This window comes from Centropristis striata, chromosome 14 (assembly GCF_030273125.1).
Source record: "Centropristis striata isolate RG_2023a ecotype Rhode Island chromosome 14, C.striata_1.0, whole genome shotgun sequence".
In the NCBI taxonomy this organism is placed as follows: Eukaryota; Metazoa; Chordata; class Actinopteri; order Perciformes; family Serranidae; genus Centropristis; species Centropristis striata.
Window position 1 is genome coordinate 27,176,801 of NC_081530.1, and position 6,732 is coordinate 27,183,532.

Here is a 6,732-nt window from a genome sequence, read left to right on the forward strand (position 1 = left end):
CTTCAAATGACGCAAATCTAAATGCTTTGCTCGAGGAGTGTGAAAACATATACTTGAGTATTGCGACATATATTTTTTTATACTGTATACTCATACTTTTAATTAATAATTTTATAGGGTTACTCTGAGTGTATGCATATGGTGGTGTGTTTTCCTAAAATTAGATGACAAAATCACAATATATCGCCTTGCTTGCAGTTTAATATAAAGCAATATATTGAATCATAACCCCTGTATCATGATGCATATTGGATCACCAGATTATTTTTAATATACAGACCTAATTTGCTCACAAATCTTTTTTAAGATTAAGATGAATCACTTTATTAATACCACAATGGGGAAATTTCAACCTCTGCATTTAACCCATCCTTTTTTACACACCATGCAAGGAGCAGTGGGCTGCATATAACTTCATATTACACTTACTGGTGTGGATGTGTATAATGTTTAGATATGTGCCTTATGTTAAATATACTGAGAAATCTGGTATTCTGAGAAAGAATAATTCCTGATATCTCTGATCTAAGACTGTTTTTTTCCGTCTTGGCTGCTTAAAATTAAGGTCTGATAATGACTCCAAGTCCAATATGGTGACGTCCAAAAAGCCGAACTCAAGGCTTCAGAGTGGTCGTCCACAAACCAACGCGTGACGTCATGGTGGCTCCATCCACTTCCAGTCTAAACCCAAAGTGCTATGCTGATATTGCAACCAGTGTTAGCTAAATGTTTTTTAGGTAAATATTAATTTTAGCTGTATGTAATCACATTTGTTCAGTCATTATATTGATTAATGATTGTCCTGAAGAGTCTGGGCACTTTGAACCTCAGAGGTTTTCATCTGTGCATAGACCCAAGATCAATTTGTCAAGAAGTGGTGTGCCGAACTTTGGAAAATATGGTAATTTTTGTAGTTTCTGCTGAATTTTAACCCCATTTATGATGATCTGAAAAAGGTCACTTGAGTAAAGAAGGAAGTAGGGATACTGTATGCAACAGCAGTCTTTTTTACAAGTCCACCACCTTCCTCTATTGGTATTATACTGCCGCTTTATCTTTTATGAATTTTGTAAAGTAGAACTTCTTTCTGTCTGGTTGTCTGCCATTATAATTTCACGTTTGGACAGCTGACAGTTTGATATGAATGTAGAATTAGCGTGTGGGAGATAGTAGTGGGTCACTGGATATTCAACTATATGCTAGCTATAAAAATTAGTTCATTTACATTCTATCACGTTATAAATCCTGCTTTTAGAACAACAACAACAACAACGTCTTATTAAAATATATATATATATATATATATATATATACTCACTCCTCTGGTCTAAATAATAAGCTGCTCGACACTGTGAACCGCCTGAACTCAAGTATTGAGGTTTTATCCAAAATTAGTCATCAGCCCGCTATAACCATCTCCACTGAATATTCACAACCTTGGCTGACCTCAAGCACAATCAATCAAACCAGGAGCTGAGACGGGGGATTGTTTCATGTGGATGAACTCCAGACTGTAGTCTGGCCAAAAAATGTCTGCCTTCCTTTGCTAGTTATCCCAATCTGTCCATCACTGTTTCTTTGATCTGTTAGTCTGACTCAGGCTTGGTTAGATTGGAGAGACTGGATTCTTGGCAACAAAAATTATTTGTGCGTTTCAAAACCAAGTTTGATACATGCTTTCAATTTTTACAATATCCTGTGCTTGGATTTTTTTTTTTTGGATTGTGTTTATTTGGGAACACACACCTACATGTTGTTCCCCATTGAGTGAAAACTTTTTTTTTTCACACAGTGTAGTTGTCATGTTTGCACATAGTCAGCACAAAGACTTCCCCAAAGGTCTTCTGAGAAGTTATAAAGCTTCAGCTGAAAACAAAATTCTTCATTTTTTTAATGAATTCTGGAGGAATGTAATGACGCACTAACAATGCTCTGCCTTTGGGCGGAGATATATACAGGACATTTCAAATGTTAAACATGTATCTTAGGGCATATTGACAATGCCAATGTTGTCATACTTCACATGTTCATGAATGAAAAGTATATACTCATGACCACATTACCTTGTTATTTGATAGGGCTGGTTATCTGTAAGTTATTGACTGAAATAAACCAGTAGCAAGTATCAAAACCAGTCAGACAACAACTATATCAACCCTTTGAGTACCGAGATCTAGATAAAAAGTGTGGTTTAGCTTGCAGTCAATCACAACAAACGTCCTTTGATTTAATGCAACACGTGATTGGCCCACTACCACAGCAGCTACAACCCATACATTTTGCATTGTGGTGAAGCATATTTGACTAAGTTAGCAGTTCAGAGTGTAATGTGTTAAAGTAAAAATCATTTGGTTGGGGAGGAAGTGGTGGCGGCTTTTTGCACAATTGAATGCTTCCTTTCACGTGATGGGTATCGAAATGAAGTAGAAAAAAAGGTTTCAGATAAAAGACTCTATTTGTTTCGTTATCTGTTTAGGGAACTGATAATGTAACTGGTATGGTCATTTTTTTAAAAAGATACCCAGCTCTATTGGTTGATGAGCTTTTTGATCCATATTGACAACAAAGAGGTGAAACTACCCAAATGCAACACTTGATGATCTGTGGTCTATGCTGTAGTTTCAACATGCAGAACTTTAACCTTTTAATGCTCATAAGAGTTTAGAGTTTAGAGTTTCTCTTCTCTGTTTAAACCTGTAAACCTTTACTGAAAATATCTACGTTCTCTCACTACTCTTTTTGACCCTTTTGTCCAAAGAGAATTGCAATGAATGCATTGAGATTCAACAGGAACAAGAACTAGATGTCATCAAATATGAAAAGCTAAAGAACTGTCAGCTTGTTCAGAGACGATTTAAGTGCATAGTGTTTTTTATATTGCATGCTTTGGTGAAGTGTTAAGGGCAGATTGATTCATTAAGTATTGATATTACTGCTGGTAAAGCTTGTTTTGAGTATCAATATGATCTGAATAAAGAAAAGCAACAAAATCCATACATAAAACATTAGATACATTTATGTTATGATTCACTGCTTCTTGGCAAAGATTAAAGTATCTTCCCGCATTTAGTGTTTTGATTGTAGTAGAGTGCTGTGTAATACATTAGAAAACAATAATCCATAGCTGTTCATACTCATACTTTAAATCATACAGTGCCCTGTATATAGGCAGCCCCATTTATTAAGTTTTTCCTCTTATACATTTTTCCAGCTGATATATCCATGTCAGAACTATGATGGAACACATGAGGAATTATGTAGTAAACAAAAATGTGTCAAACAAACCAGAATATGTTTTATATTTCAGATTCTTCCCAGCAGCTGTTGCTTTGATGCTCTCAAACACATTAAGAAGGCAAGAAATTCCACAAATTACCTCTTGACAAGACGCACCTGTTAACTGAAAACCATCCAGGTGAGCAGCTCATGAATCTGACTGAAAGAATAACAGAGGTGTGCAAAGCTGTCATCAAAGCAAAAGGCTACTGTGAAGAATTGAAAATAATATGTCGAAAATAATAATAATAAAAGAATAATAAAAACATTGAATGAGAAGGTGTGTCCAAAGTTTTGACTGGTCGTGTATAATGCAGAAAATGTTGCATTATTTTTTTAATCTTTAATTTTAAACTTTAATTTTTTTAATAGTCAGCAAATGACTGACACTGAATTGTAATTATGTTTATTAAGCTATTGAATGTATTCCTATTTACCGTATTTCCTCAAATAGTAGCCGGGGCTTCTATTAATAAAAAATCAGTTTGGGACCCGGCTAATAATAGGGGCAGGCTATTATTTGAAGGGAACTTTTATTAAAAAAAGAAAATCAGAGCAGCTCTGACCGGCACTTTTTTGAGTGTTTTACACAGCGCATTGTAGCCAGTTACCCGGATGTCGGCCATATTGGAAGTACTCGGATGTAAACAAACAATGAACTGCACGCTCGAAATCTGTTACCATCAAATGATGTTTCCTGAATGGTGTTCTCCGTAGCATCACCTCCGCGGTTGGAGTTAGGATTTAAGTTTAAGGTTAGGCCTTGTAGAGATAACTGTTTGGGGTTAAGGTAAACTTGGGGTCATGTTAACCCTTTATCAGGCAAATAACTATATTTGGTAACTTATACAGGTACAGGTACAGGTAATATTTCGAGAAAAAAGTTGCAAATTTACTAGATTAAAGTGGCAAATCTACAAGAAAAAAAGTTGCAGATTTATGAGATTTAAAGTGGCAAATCTGCGCGAAAAAGCAGCTTTTCCCCCCCAGATTCACCACTTTAAATCTCATAAATCTACGCATTTTTTCTCGTAGATTTGCCACTTTAATCTCGTAAACTTTTATCGACGGGGGAACAGACTTTGACATAACATCGGTAAGACACCCGGCTTATAAAAGAGGCTGGCTTTTATTCACTAAAAGTTGTTTTTACACCCGGTTACTAAATGAGGCTGATCATTAATAGGGGCCCGGCTTTAAATTGAGGAAATACGGTACTCTTTATTTTGTCAGTTATCACTGATAGAATTGGCAGAGAGTGTAATACATTGTTTGTGTAATTTAATGTTTAATAATGTAAATCTGAGTGGTTAAATATCTGTGCAAAATCCACAAAAAAATAGGTCTATTTTCATTCCAGCTCAACAAATTACTATATTGGCCTCCATATAGGTTATCGAATAATTTCCCCCCTCTAAAATCAGTATCCACATCTGTCTCAAAAACCCCATATTGGTGGAACTCTAATATCAACCTTAGTCCAACCCATCATGTCCTGAAAAGAAAATTAAAATAACATGACCAGTCATGTAACCCAGCCTCTTGTAATACCACAGACACAATTTAATTTAAATGGACAGCTAGACCAGTTAAATTATTTGATCGGATGATTGAAATTTTTGCTGTACTGCAGTATTTACAACCATCACTGATAAAAACACAATTACATATTCATTATGGCTCTCTAACACGTAGACAGTTTCAGTGGAAAGGTCAGCCCCCTCATGCCTTCATCAGCAGAATTTCACTTGAAAAGCTCAGCTTACTTCCCTTTATGTCCCAAGAACATAATTTCCTAACTCGGTCTTTATCAGTCCCTCTTCAACACATGATTTCACTGAAATAGTTCTCCTTACACTCAGAGCTCCACTCCAGGATGACTCAAGGGGTTTCCTGTTGCAAATGGGAAGTGGATTGCTATTGTGTATGCATGTGTGTGTGTGTGTGTGTGCAGTGGCCACAAAAACACACGTCACTAGCATACTGTCACCAGCTCATCACTGAGGTTACACAAGCTGTCTCCGCTCAGCCGGGTCGAGTCCATGATGTCACACTGAGTGGAATGAGAAAACACAGATTGAGAAAAGGAAACAAGAAGTGATTGTCAGTTATTGCTCCGCTAAGAAAATAAAAGGGAGATTGTATTATTTTTTTTGGTGATTCACCTTTGTGGGAAAGTAGGGCGGTAGGGGAGAAACATTTTAAATCAAAGTGTGAATGTTGCTTTGATGGAGCAAGCTGTGAAAAATTGGGAATTAACCCACAAAAAATATAACAAGACAGCATTTACAGCTACCTGCGCTCTGTGAGGTTTGAATGCGAGTCTGACTCACAGGCTGGGAATGCTGCAATAAGTCAGGGCTATCACAGTGCTGTGGAGTCTGGCTATATATGCAAGACTAGCCAAATGCTAATATCAGCATGCTAGCATGTTCACAGTTTCAACCATAGACATATAAACATCTTTATTATGTCTATTGTTTCAACACTAACATGCTGATATGTTGCAGGTAAAAGGTTCACCATGCTCACCCATATATATTGGCATGTTAGCATGCTAACATTAGCACCAAAGACAACTACACTGCAGCTACAGATGTTACCTTTGAAACTCAAAATGCTAACTTCATTGTGGCCCTGCATTTTTTCTTATACGTAGATTTTATTGATTTTTTACCAGTACAAAGAACATTTAACAGCAAAGTACTTTTACATTCTCAGCAACAATAAGAAACATTAAAATAACAATACAATAAAGGGATACAATTTTTAAAAAAGAAGAAAAAAACCCCATCAGTGTTACAAAAAATGTTAAACAACAAAACAAAACACAAACTTGCAAGGACCTTGACCATCACTCCATCTTTTAACTATCTTGGCTTTACAGTTGATGTCAGGCGATCATCAGAAACATCAGGTTCATCATTTGGGAACCACGATTAACTGTCATGGTACAAAGGTTGAACTCATTTAGTCAATTTAATCAAAATTGTGAACTGACTGACTGAGTCTGTATAGCTTGGTTGCAGGAAGTGATGAATCCATATGCTGGGCGAAATGCAAATGGACAGAAGCTAAATTTAAAACTTTGTTCATGGCTTCAGAAACAAAGAAGTTGTCACAGCACATTGTAAAAGCATGACGATACCAACTCAAGATGTGTTTAATGCAACCAGTAATGTTAAAGTTAATTGACTCCACTCCTCCAGTCTTAAACAAACTTATACCTTTATTTCTGTCTTCAGGACTAAAACAGAGCCCTTGTTTTTTCCGGATTTGATCGATTGGAACAACTGGAAACGGTACAAATCATTTTCCTGCCCTCCATCTGTAAAGCTCGCTGCTGTATGATGTCATGTGCAGAGAAGCTATAGAGCCACGCTGCTAGCGTGACTGAAATGTATATATAAACAGTTTTTCTTGCTTGTTTTTTCAGTTCTCTTTTCTCTCCTTAAT